The sequence below is a fragment of the Canis lupus genome, chromosome 21 (assembly GCF_003254725.2).
Source record: "Canis lupus dingo isolate Sandy chromosome 21, ASM325472v2, whole genome shotgun sequence".
NCBI lineage: Eukaryota > Metazoa > Chordata > Mammalia > Carnivora > Canidae > Canis > Canis lupus.
The window spans coordinates 37,366,660-37,380,161 of record NC_064263.1 but is presented as its reverse complement, the minus strand read 5'-3'; the positions used below and the strand labels follow the sequence as shown (position 1 = coordinate 37,380,161).

At 44.3% G+C, this 13,502-nt stretch overlaps 1 protein-coding gene across 1 annotated transcript in view; it reads right to left on the bottom strand.

Annotated features, from left to right (window-relative positions):
- SPON1 (spondin 1) overlaps nucleotides 1-13,502 on the bottom strand; it is a 251,331-nt gene that overhangs the window by 163,939 nt on the left and 73,890 nt on the right.

Below are 13,502 nucleotides of genomic sequence, written 5' to 3'. Positions count from 1 at the left end.
ACCATGTTGGACTTGTGCCTCAGTTTCCTCTCTGTAAAATGGAGCAATACTGCCTTCATCATTAGAAGATATATTAGCACGTATTTCATTTATTATTTTTTTCTGTCATTAAAAAATTAGAGCAACACTCAACTAAATGCTCCAAGGAGGGATGTTTCAGTGAAAGAAAGCATAGAGAAGAGAAGGAAAAAAAAAAGTCACATTTATGGGGCACCACCTCCTGCCTCAACTGCATTCTTTCTTGCTCCACCATCTGGATCCATATGCAAGTTCTTAAATGTTCCTTGCTTTCTCCGAGCTAAGGACAGTCCCACACTGTCTCTTCTCTCTCATTCCTCTTTCGTTCATCAGTTCCCGAGCTGTGTTCTCTGGACCTTCTGCCCCACCCCAGACCAGGCTGGGTGTCCACCCACCCCAGGCCTGCACTCTTCCCAGCGTGGCCCCTTCTGTACCATGCAGTTGCTGCCCGTGGACTGGCCTGTTCCTGCCACTGTGTTCCCGAGAGGCTGTGCCCTGCTCATCCCTGCATCCTTGGTGTTGGGCATGGTGCCTGGTACAGACCTATAGCACCGCGGGATGGAATCAAGGAACAGGTGAACTTAGCCCAGCGATCAAGCCTGGTGACTCCTTGCCTATATTCTTTCTTTTTAAGATTTTATTTATTTATTGAAGGGAGAGAGGGAGGAGGAGGGAGGAGCAGAGAGCCTGATGTGGGGCTCCATCCCAGGATCCTGACCTAAACTAAAGGCAGCTGCTTAGCCGCCTGAGCCACCCAAGCACCCCCTTGCCTATATTCTTGATTGAGCGCAGCATGCTCTCATCCACATCTTAGCCCGACTTTCTGAGAGGAGGAACCAGGAGAAAAGGGAAAGATCTAGAAGGGAAGATACAAATGCAGCTCTTCTCTTTTCCCTTCTACCCCACCACCCCTTGCCTTTGCACTGGGCCTGTTTAATTCAAACCTACTTTGACCTTAAAGGAAATTTATAAGAACAGCACAAAGAACATATCCCCCCCTTCCCACCCTCACCCCGGCCAAGCATCTGTGACTGAATAATGTCCAATCTCCTTAAGTACTTTCTTGTGTATTTTCTGCAAACAAGAATCTTCTCCTGTGTAACCACACACCGCCACCAGACACAGGAAATTAACATTAATACATCCAATCCTCAAACCCTATTCAAGTTTTGACTTAAATTGTCCCTTTATTGCCGAAAGATCTAGTTTAGAATCGCAGCATGCACTTAGATTTTATGTCTAGAACAGTTCCTCAGTCTTTCCTTGACTTTTATGACTTTGAAACTTTTGAAGATTACATGTCAGGTAATTCTATAAAATGATTGAGCTTGTCTGATGCTTCCTCAGGATTAGGTTCAGGTTATGCGTCTTTAGCGGGAATATCATTCTAGAAGTGACGCCACGTTCTTTGAATTGCATTCTATCAGGTGGCTCATGACTTAAATTTAGATTTGGCCCATCACTGGTGTCTGCTGGACTTCTCTCCTTTAATGTTCCTGTTTTGCTCTTTGCAGTTATTAAGCATTTTGAGGGCAGAGACCTTGAGATGATAGAAACACTCTGTTCCTTATCAAAGTTTCCAAATTAATTTTATTCATTCATTCATTTAAGTGGCAGATGTATTGACTTACATCAGCCCCCAGCTCTCCATTTTATTTCATGGGTTGGAATCCGCTCCTCTTACAACTTGGGGGGAACTTACGGCCCACGTCTATTTGTACTTGGTCGTCTTCTTGTCTTGAAGTTAGATTTTAGTTTTTATTTTCCCTGGTCTTGAGGTTTTGAAATTTAACATGACTGTTTTGTTTTATGTTGTTCTTAACACCACTTCATGTTCTGTGTGGGAACTGGCAAGGAGCAAACAAGCAAAAGACATGGCAAGACTGAAATGTAATAGTGCTTAAAGCTTTCACCCAGGTGTCAGAACGTTCAGCTTTTGTCCTAAATGCTAGAAACCGGAATTCACCTCCAGGGATGAACTACTACCTTTGTTTTAGAAACATGTATGTGAGTTCTTCATTTTATGGCAAACGTAAAGCAATAATTACAAAAACAACACCAAGAGCCGTGTAGCCATTTATAGAGCTTATTCTATACCGATGCTGTCCTAAACACTTTCATCCTCACATCAATCCTACAAGGCAGGTACTATTATTATCTGCATTTTACAGGGGAGCTCTCTGAGGCACTGGGAGTTTAAAATGACTTGCCTAATGTCATTAGCTAAGTGGTGGAGCCAGAATTCAATTTCAGGTCACCTGACCTGTGGCTCCACCTTCGCATCTGTAATGCTGAACAAACTAGTCCAGAGAAGAGATGGGTCTGGAATTTGGGGCATCTGGGATTTGTGCAAGGGCATTCCTTTCGGGGGAGCGGGGGGAGTAAACTGGCAACTGAGGGTAGGGGGAGAGTCTGATGCTCCCCAAGCATGAGGAGCAGGGAAGCCACCTCCCCCGCCCCTGCCAAGGATGAGCTTGTGCTTCTGGGCCCTAGGAGCAGTCAAAATCTAGAAGCCAGTTATAGTTTCTCTGTGCTACACTTCCCTCCTGGCATTCCCAAGCTTTCAGCGACAGTCTTATTCATCACTGTTGCTTGGCCTTAGGTGTGATATGGAGTATTAAGTGATGGGGCTTCAAGTATGAAGCAGAGCTGGGGAGAAATTGCCTGAGGAATGGACCCACAGTCTAGCCCTAGGTAGATGGCTGGGGTGGTAAGCAGCAGCCAGGGGTTTCTGATACATGTACTAATTCCCTAAAGATCCCATAAATCTTGGGTGTTCACCCTGGAAGAAGCCTGGTGTCTCTGTAGTTAAGGAAGAGTTAGTTCCTGATTAATACTCTTCAAATAATACGTTCTATTTAAAAAAAAAAAATGTGCCCCCCTTCCATTTGGAGGAGTGAGACTGGCCCTGGGAGCCCACACCTTGATTCTGTTTAGAGTGTCCTGTTATTTTTAGCACTAGATGGATGAGGCTGTGGATCATTCTTCTTTCAAACCACAACTTGAGAGCTGGGATCCAGGACATCTGCCAAATTTTAACTTGGGGTGGGTTCTTCTTTAGCATAGCTCATGTCACAGTTGTTGACTGAGGAAGGAGGCAAGGTGTCTTCCATCTCAGCATACAAAGAAACGAGTACGGAGATATGCAGTAAGTTATTGCGTATAGGGTCCCCACTATGGGGGCATCGTCAAAGAGGTACTGAGGGCCATGGCGTGAACACACGTTGGGTACAAGGTAAGAGCCACTGAAAGCCAAACACGCAAAAGCAAAGGTAGAGAAATGAGATCCGGGAAGTAGGTTTACCTAGCAACACAGCTGGTGTGAAGGAAGATTCCTCCAAGCAACGTGGACTGGAACAGCGGGGCCTGTTCAAGTACGTTCTGACTCATCAGATTCCTACGTGGAGCCACAGATGTGTTTAATTTTATACATTGAGACCGACTTGCACACTGTGAGCATGCACGAGCCCAGCTGCCTGAGCCACATAAGCATGGTAGATAGAAGAGAGTGAGTGGGAGACCCTGGCTGCCATTCCCAGGGCTGTTTGCTCTTGCTGGTTTCCTGATTCCATGGCCACAAGACAAGACTCGGCCCTGCGGTCTTCATCTGGGGTTGGGGCCCAGTCACCCATCGCTCACCACTCCCCAATTTTTTCTGCACTCTTGAAGGCTTTTCTGGGTAGCTGGGACTTTGTTCAGAGTCTGAGTGTAATTATCACAAAACAGCCTCTGACCTCAGGGGAAAGAAAGAAAAGAAAGGACCTTGGACCACGTAGGAGATGATAGCTAACCACTCCTGCATCGAAAACTGCAATTAGAGCGAGTCTGAGGTCATCGTTCATCATGCCGATTTAGGTTTTGAAAGGAAACCAAACGACGAATATAATGATTATTTCTGTTTCTGCTTTCCTCTCTTTTTCTCCTAAAAAATTGGCAATAGCACTAAAGTCAAATTAAACATCTGTTTGAAAAATAAGCTGGAGTGCTGATGACAGCTGCCCTGGACTTACAAATGCACCACAGCTGTCAAACTCTAAATTAACAAGATTTTCATTTATGAATAGCATAAAACTAAGATATAATGGAGCTTTTTCTCCTATTTCCCTCACTTCCAGGGGCTGTTCAATGTGAAATCTTAGGGAGATGCCCAAAGAAAAATGGAGCTGAAATGGGCCTGTAATAATCAGTCACGGAAGGAGTGGGGGACAGTCTTTCTTCTTATGTAATCTCATTTCTTCACTGGCTTTATGTTGAGGGTTGTCTGTGGCAAGTAGGCTTGCAGGGAGGCTAACACACTGGGGACAAGTCTCTGATTAGTAGTTGAAAGCGAATGCGGATGGAGCTGTGGGCCTCTGTGGAGGAACGTCTCCTACGGCATTGAAGACTCTTGCTTGGGGCGCCTGGGTGGCTCAGTGGTTCAGCATCTGCCTTTGGCTCAGGGCGTGATCCCGGAGTCCCGGGATCGAGTCCCACATCAGGATCCTTGTATGGAGCTTCTCTCTCTGCCTGTGTGTCTCTGCCTCTCTCTCTGTGTGTCTCTCATGAATAAATAAATAAAATCTTAAAAAAAAAAAAAAAGACTCTTGCTTTATCATTCAGCATCATCTGCATCTCTGGAGGGCTTCAGCCCCCCTTCCAGCCGCAGTCACGAATGCCCAGGTATATATGACTTTGTTATGCTGCGTTCCCATGCTGGGTGCAAATGATCTAATCAAGCCATTTTGGTGACAGGGTAAAAGACGCTAACCTGTTTCACACTTACTGCATGACCCTGAAAGACCAAGTAGACATGGAACCAATTCTTGATCCTTCTCTTTGTCCTTGAGTCATCACTGTCCTTCTCTGGGATGGGGCAACACATCGATTGTGTGTACTTCTTGGTTAAAAAAATTTAGAGATTCAATATATGCAGGTGTGATACCATCAGGTACTTTTGCACTGTTGCCCAAACGTTCCTAGTTTTACCCTTTATTTCATATCAAAAATGCCACAGGGATAAACAATAAATAAATGGAATATTACTCAGATGTATAAAGGAATGAGTACCAATACTTGCTACAGTGTGGATCAACCTCAGAAACACTATGCTTAATGAAAAAAGCCAGATGCGAAAGGCCACTTAGCATAGGATTCCATTTATCTGAAAGATCAGTAGGCAAATCCACAGAGACAGAATGCAGATTGGTGGTCGCCAGGGCTGTGGGCAGGAGAGAGGGGAGAAAATGTTTAATGGGTGAGGGGTTTTACTCTGGAGCAATGGAAATGTTTCGGGACTAGACAGAGGTGGTGCTGGCACAACACTGAATGTACTAAACGCGACTGGACTGATGCCTTTAAAATGGGCCATTTCACATTACGTGAATTTTACCTTAACTTTTAAAAAATGTCCACGAGGTCAAAACATCATGTGTTGATCCCACCGTGACCAGCGCAGGGAACGTATTGGCAGCTCCTGCTCCACCGGCGGGGAGGACTGGAAGCAGTCTTGCTGCGCGGCCCTGGCCCTGGTGCCCATTGGGCGGGCTGTGTGCTGTCGCCCCGGCCCTCACCACGCTGGCGTGGGCTAAGAGCAGGGCTTCCGTGTTCCATCTGAGCTTTGGGCTACTGCCGTGCGGGAGCTCCCTTGCAGCCTGCACTTCCTATTTAATGCTTGCCTGTGTCTCCTCCTGGGGGCTGGATCCTGCACCTGGGACTCCAGCTGCTGAATGAAACTGCTGCCATTGGCCTGCTCTCCTGGAACCGTGCCACTGCTGGCCCTGCAGGAGCTCCTGGCATCTGGATTCCACCAATTAGATGGTAGGTCTCGGGGCATCTAAATCTTCCTAAACCAAGCACATGTTGCCCTTTTAGCCATGGGCAGCTGAGCGCTGTCCCAGAACCAGCCACTTCAACAGGCTCAGGGTTTCCCAGCTCCTTTTTTTGTCCTCTCCTTGCTTCCTCCCTTGGTTGGCACTGCTGACGTCCTGGCCAGCCACGTGGGAGAGCCACCTGGTCTTAGAACCAAGATGCTGTGGTTCTTCTCAATACCTAATGACAGAAAAATCATGGGGGAAGCTGCATCCCAGATCCTCCTAACACTCCCAGCTTCCTCTAAATCATACACAGGCATCTCATTGGGCTTCCTCTGTTACTTCCTTCTGAGATAAAAAGGTTTGGTGAGGTCTATGAAGTTACAAAGTATAATGAATGTTCCCGAATTCCTCCTCAATACCCATCCTCTCTTCCCACCAATAAGCCCTTCTCTTGCCAGGTGCAGGGATTGTTTCCATTTTACAAATGGCAATTCGTTTCCTCCTTTAGGAAATAACATCATTCCACCCCCTACCACACACACCCCCAACAGAGAGTCCCCAACCAACTGAGGCAGAAGGCGAAGAGGAGGTGGAGGTCGGTCAAGCTCAGTCATGGTACTTCAGTGGTGTTTAGTTAGTAACAAAGGCTTTGGCGTCAGGTGGATATGGGTTTAAGACCCAGCTTCATCACCTTGCTGCTTTATTACCCTGAATAGAAACTCTCTAAACCTTGGTTTTCTCATCAACTATCATCTCTATTTTCTCTGTAGGGAACACCCTACAGAGAAAATAGAGAAGACTCTAGAGGCTTTTATGGGAATTAAGTGAGATAAGGCATGTGGTATAACTAGCACAGTGTTTGTTGAGGCACATGAGCCACTGACATGGTCAGGCACATTACTGATGCATCAGGCACCTCTATACCCCTGGCTCTACATATCCTCCCAAGCCAACTCTGACCTCAACCACTAGGACAGCAGTGACCAGCTCTACCCTACTGTGATTGCATGACGCACACTTCATCTGCATGGTGCTCTCTTGCTTCCTATCCCCAGACTTCGCTGATCCACAGTATGGGTTCAGAATCTGATGAATGCTCAAATGTGTGTAACTCGGAAGTACACAGGGAGTTAATGCTTGTGAGGCCAACCCTGATCAATGGAGGATGAAAGCCAATGGATAATGGCTTCCCCTCTATACTTAGGTACACTGTTCTGAGACCTGTGTCATAAGGTTTTTCAAAAGGTCCTGGTGGGGATCAAACACCAGTTGCCTACAGTGATGGCCAAGTTAACACTTTGAACCATGCCTTCCTTACCGCCAACCCCCCGCCTTGAGGTCACTTTCCAAATAAACCACTTGAAGACAACCCTTTGTCTCAGCTGGGCTTTTCTGCGGACCTGGAATAGGAGTCAGCAGTTACTAAGTTTGTAGCACTGGGGTATGTGTGAGAACAGGGGTCAGTACACACTTTCTGTAAAGTGCCAGAGAAAAAATATTTTACTGTTGCAGCTTCTCAATTCTGTTAATATAGCATGAAAGCAGCCCTCAACAATACATACATGAATGGAGGTGGCTGTATTCCAAAAATTTTTATTCACAAAATCAGGCAGTGAGCTGGATTTGGCCTCCCAGCTGTGATTTGCCAAGTCCTGCACTAGGGCCAGGAAGAGGGATAAAATTGATCCTCTCCATGGGGCTCAGTCTCAGACCTAGACATGGGACTGGAAAGAACAAGTCGTGAAGGGCCTTGGACACCATGCTAACTTTACTTTTTGGCAATGGGCGACACTGCGTAAGTTCTCAGATCTTGTAGCAGCTGCAGCTAGGAATAGGTTACGAAGTTTGGCAAGAAATGTGTTGCTTCTTTTTAACATTTATGTATAACCCAGTCCTGTCACAGGGCCACCTCCTTTGTCCTCTTGGAGTGATACTCTTCATTACCAAACTTCCCACTGTGGATTGTAATCAACAGGGCAAAGCTCCCTTATCTGATACCCCCCAGGCCAAGTATATTTCAGAATTCAGAATATTTTTGGACTTCAAAAGTCAATATTTAGTCAATATAGTGTAAATCCCATATATTTTGTAGTATTCCTATTAGGGTCTGGGGCAGCATCCAGCACACTAATATTTACACTAAAAGACTATAAACAACTTTAAGTCAGTTCAGAGCAGGTTCAGGCCCTAAATGAGTTAAAAAAAAAATCTTTTGGATTTTAGAGCTTTCTGGATTTTCAAATTGCAGATGAAAGATCGCGAACCTGATTGGTTTCATGCGTGTTTCTCTCCTAGACTGTGACATCCTCAAAGACAGCCTCTGAGTCCTCAGTGCCTACACACAGGAGGCGCTCAATAAATGTCACCAAGACAATGAGCAGACAGGAATGGCTGGAGCACAGGGTTTGTGGAGGCATTCAGGGCAAGAAGAGGCGGATCAGAGACTCTGGGAAAGGACATGGGGAGACTTAAATGCTCTGATTAAAATTCCTGACTTTATCTTGAAGGAGATGGAAAGCCCTGTTCAGCTTTGTTGGGTAAGTGGTGTGACTCAGCTGTGTAAGAGGATAGCAAGTCTTATCCCAGAGGAAGGAGCAGAGGGTAAGGAACCAGGGTGGGCAAGTAGCTGGTTCTTGTAATACCGTGGCAAGCAGTGTCTGTGAATGATGCAATGAATACAAAGCAAGTGGTAGCCAGAAGAGACTAGATCTGGCAACTAATGGTGTCAGGGGAGAGAGAAGTCAGAGTTGAATCTGACCTAGTGGCACCCATCTGCGATGGTAGAGAACAGATCACAGACCCTGGAGCCGAGCTCTTCTGTTTAAATCTCAGCTCTGTCACATAGCCCACGACCTTGGGCAAGTTACTTACTCTATCCTGTGCCTCAGTGTCCCCTGTAGTATCTCCGTCAGGGAATGGCTATGACAATGACATCAATATTTCTAATACGCCTAGAATAGGGCTTGGCTCATGGCTGTTAGTGCTTTGCCTGTATCCTTTTTTTTTTTTTTTTTTAAGATTTTATTTATTTATTCATGAGAAACACAGAGAGAGAGAGAAAGGCGGAAACACAGGCAGAGGGAGAAGCAGGCTCCATGCAGGGAGCCTGATGTGGGACTCGATCCCAGGTCTCCAGGATCAGGCCCTGGGCTGAAGGCGGCGCTAAACCGCTGAGCCACCCAGGCTTCCCTGCTTTACCTGTATCCTGTACCCAACCACAGTTTCATATGGTTGAACTCCCAAAGAGGTCACCGAATGACTATCTCTTCAGAAGCAGGAGGACCCATATCTCAGACCCTTCCAGAAGGTTATAAATGCATGTCAGAAATCCAGTAATAAATGTATATGCTAAAGGTAATAAATGTATGAAAAGAGAAGATCACTTCAGGGGACAACATTTTTGTCAGATTTAAGGAGACGAGATTTCCCTCTGGTGGGATCTGTACACATTCATTCTATTCACAGGGGCTTTTTCTTTCAATCAGTTGCTACTTTGCTATGATGTTTGCAGCATTTTTCAGCATGCCAGGGCAACTTTAAGTGCTGGGTCATTCAACTGTAGGGAGAAGGCTATAAGGAGGTCTGCCTGGAAAGCCTGTAATTTAGAACTGTTCAAATCTTTGCATCCAAATGGAAAATGGAAATGGTGTCAGGTTTGTGCCAAAAGGAAAGTCGTAATTGCTATGTGCTTCCCTTCCTGCCCTCCTGGGCAAAGGAACACGACTAACCAAGCAGGCTTCAGAGCTGTCATCTACAGACATTTAGCAGACTCTGCAGCTTAGTCTACTAGGAATATTAACCAAACACCACGACACAAATGCTCCTTTTTGCAAGCGAGTGTTCTGCAAAAAAGTCGGCATCTCCTCTTTCATCTGCCCTGAGCTTTGCTGCCAGATTTAAGTGTCCTTACTAACTTTTTAATGAACTTTCTTCCCAGCATGTCAGTCCACTGTTTAATAACCACTAATGGCTCCCTTGGTCCTCCTGAATCAAAATCAATCTCTTTATCTTGACACTGGAAGGCCTCCATGACTTAGCAATGGATTTTGGCCCTCAAAGGCCTTCTAATTCATGGAGTCTGTCTCCTGAGGCTGCCATGCTTTTTCTTAACCTCCAAACCTCACTTCAGTTGCACTAAGTCCTCCCCTTCACCCAGAATAACCTCATTCTTCTGTCCATTTATCCAAACCCTACTATAGCCTTCAAGATGTAAACCAACTTTCCGAGAAACTTTGGTGATTCCATTATTCCATTCCTCACTCTTCTCCTTTCTGACTAGCCACGTTTAATTTGTCCCCAGTTCATACTTGTCTTGGGCTTGCTAACCTTTGCATATATATTTTTATTTCTACCACAACCACACTGAAAATATCTTGGGAATCAGGATCGTTGTTTAATACCCTAAGTCTTTCCCATGCTGGTAAACTCTGGGTACATGTCAGGTACACATGGAATCCTGGTTGTCCAGTTTCCCAAATGCTGTCTTCTACACAAGAAAAAGGAAACTTTCTTAGCTAGATAAAGAGTCCTTCTCGGGGTGCGTGGGTGGCTCAAATTCTTGATTTTGGCTCAGGTCATGATCTCAGGGCTGTGGGATAGGGTCTTGTGTCTGGCCCCATACTGGTCATGGAGCCTGCTTAAGATTCTCTCCTTCTCCCCCACACCACTCTCTTACCCTCACTCTTTAGGAAAAAAAAAAAAGTCCTTCTCAACTTGATTAAAGCACCAATTTGAAACCTGTACTTCATATTACACTTAAAAAGTAAAATATCAAAAAAAATTTTTTAAAAAGTAAAATATCATAGAATCCCCATTAAAATCAGAAACAAGCATGAACCCCATTTAATAGTCATCTTGAGGTGACAGTAAACTAAATATGAAAAGGAAACACAAGGTATACTTATTCATAATTTCCCAAAAGAATGAAAGGACAAGCCATTAGTACTATCAAGAGAGTTGAACAATGTCCAGATTCAAACTCAGAGTACGAGAATCAGTGGCTTTCCTAAGCAAAAGCAATCGATGATTAGAAAGTATAATAGGGAAAAAAAGGGAGCCCATTCACAAAAGCACTAAAACTATAAAATATCTATGAGGAAAAAGCCACATAAGAATGTGCAATCTCAATGAAGAAATATCACAGTACTTTACCGAAGGATATAAAGATCTGAATAAATAGGGCATATTCCATATTTCTTACTGGGGAAGCATATTGTAGGGATGCTGACATTTCCCACACTAAACTATTAATTCGATGCAAGTCTATTCAAAATTCCAATATAAGTTTTATTGAACTACAACAAACTTATTCTATGATTCGTGTGGAACTATGAATCTGCCTGAATGGCTGTGAACATTTTGAACTAGAAGATTAACGAGCGAGGACTTGCTATCAAAACATAAAATAAAATTATGCTATAAAATGGTGTGGGTTTTGTGCAGGAATAGATAAAAAGACAGCAGAGCAGAACGGACCTGTGTAAAGATTTTATATTTGATGAAGTAGCATTTCAAACAATTGGGGAAAAGACAAACTATTCAATAAATGGATGTGGGACAACTAACTAGCCATTTTGAGAAATAGACATAGATTTCGATTTCCTATGTGTGCTGGATATCTTTGGTTTGCTCCTCCAGATACCTTCTCAAAAAAAAAAAAAAAAAAAAAAAAAAAAAAAACAACAAAAAAGAAAGGAAGAACATGGGGCTTTGGAGTTAAATGGACATGTGACTCAAGAAACTTGCCTAATTTCCCTAGGACCTCCTCTGCAAAATGGGGGTAGTTTGTTATGAAGATTAAATCTGATAAAACCTGCTAGATGTGCTGCTGAGTTACTGGTTACTGAGATAGTATTGGTTGACTTTTCTCTCTCCACTTGGCCCATGAGAATCTTGAGGGCCAAGAACTTATGTCAGTTGTCTATATATCCTGGATGCCTGTGCAAATAGAAGCTCAGTTACATTTGTTGAAAGAACCAGTGAGTGAACAAGCCACACTTGTTCACTGTTAATGGATAAACATATGTTCACATATGTTCATTGTTAACGGGTAAACAAGAGATGCCTTTCTGGCTTCTGCCAGGAAGATCAAACATTTCTGGTTTGTGAGAACAATAAGTCAAAGAAAACCAGAGATCCGAGCCAGAAGGATAAGGATTTTCAGAGCAGGGAGACTCATCACATAAATCTAAGGTTTTCCAACTTTCTTCTTTAGAGCTCCAGGCTCTGCGGAGTGACCGGACAGCCAGGGTCAAGAGTGTGGGTACCAGAAAGCTACCTGGGAACCTAGTCCCTAGGCTGAGACACAGAAAACACCAATGGACAACAGGCAGGCCACATATGGCCACAATGATAGAGCTCTGACCCCCAAACTCTGCAGCAACTGGCCTGGGAACCCAAACTACAACCCCTGTAATGTCAGTCTGGAGCATTTAGGACTTGTCAATAACCACTAGCTCCTCTAATTTTTGCTCCCACTGCCTCCTCTATTTCCAGCTCAGGACCAATAAGAGAAAGCCAAATCAATTATATAAGATGTTCCACTTTTAGTTAGCCTCCTTCCAGCTTCCCCACACTAATACTACCTTCTAATCAGAACATACCTATAGTCTGCCCTTTCTTCCCGAAAAAGCTTTCCCACTTCTCTGCTTGTCTTGGAGTCCCTGCCAAATGCTAGCGATGGCAGCTGACTCCCTTGCTATATAGCAAGCACTCGATTAATAGCCCTGGTTTGTTCTTGTTTCAGCGGCCTTTATTTCCACAGGCCTTCTCCCATATTTCAGCTAGATTCATGTTATATGCTGGAGTTTATATATAAGGTTTCAATTTTTTAAAGTTCTACTGCTAATCCTTTTTTTAAAAATAAATTTATTTTTTATTGGTGTTCAATTTGCCAGCATATAGAATAACACCCAGTGCTCATCCCATCAAGTGCCCACCTCAGTGTCCGTCACCCAGTCACCCCCACCCCCCTGCCCACCTCCCCTTCCACCACCTCTAGTTCATTTCCCAGAGTTAGGAGTCTTTCATGTTCTGTCTCCCTTTCTGATATTTCCCACTTATTTTTTCTCCTTTCCCCTTTATTCCCTTTCACTATTTTTTATATTCCCCAAATGAATGAGACCATATAATGTTTGTCCTTCTCCAATTGACTCATTTCACTCAGCATAATACCCTCTAGTTCCATCCACGTTGAAGCAAATGGTGGGTATTTGTCATTTCTAATGGCTGAGTAATATTCCATTGTATACATAAACCACATCTTCTTTATCCATTTTTTGAACAAGATTCACTAGTACAGATTGATGCCAGGAGATAAACTACTCAAGGAATCAAGTAAGCAGGCTCAGCTTGCATCAAACTAAGAAACAAGTGATATATAGACAGTGGCAGGAAAGGGAGGCCAGACAAAGACAGGGCTGGGCCTGAATAATGGACAGAGGCTTCCAGAGACTTCTGTGGGCTATTTTTCTATAAGCCAGACACAGCTGAGTCCAGGGACTGGACTACCTCTTTGGAATGCCGCCTTACTAGCCCCTCCTCAGAGGTGGGCTGGAGTTAACTACAGTTCTAAGATTGTTGAAATGTCCACCTGCTGGGGGTGCAAACAAATGAACCAAATATAGAAATCAGGCCCTAGGGGACTCACATAAGAGGAAGATGCTTGGAAAGGTCCCAATGCCTTACCTCCAT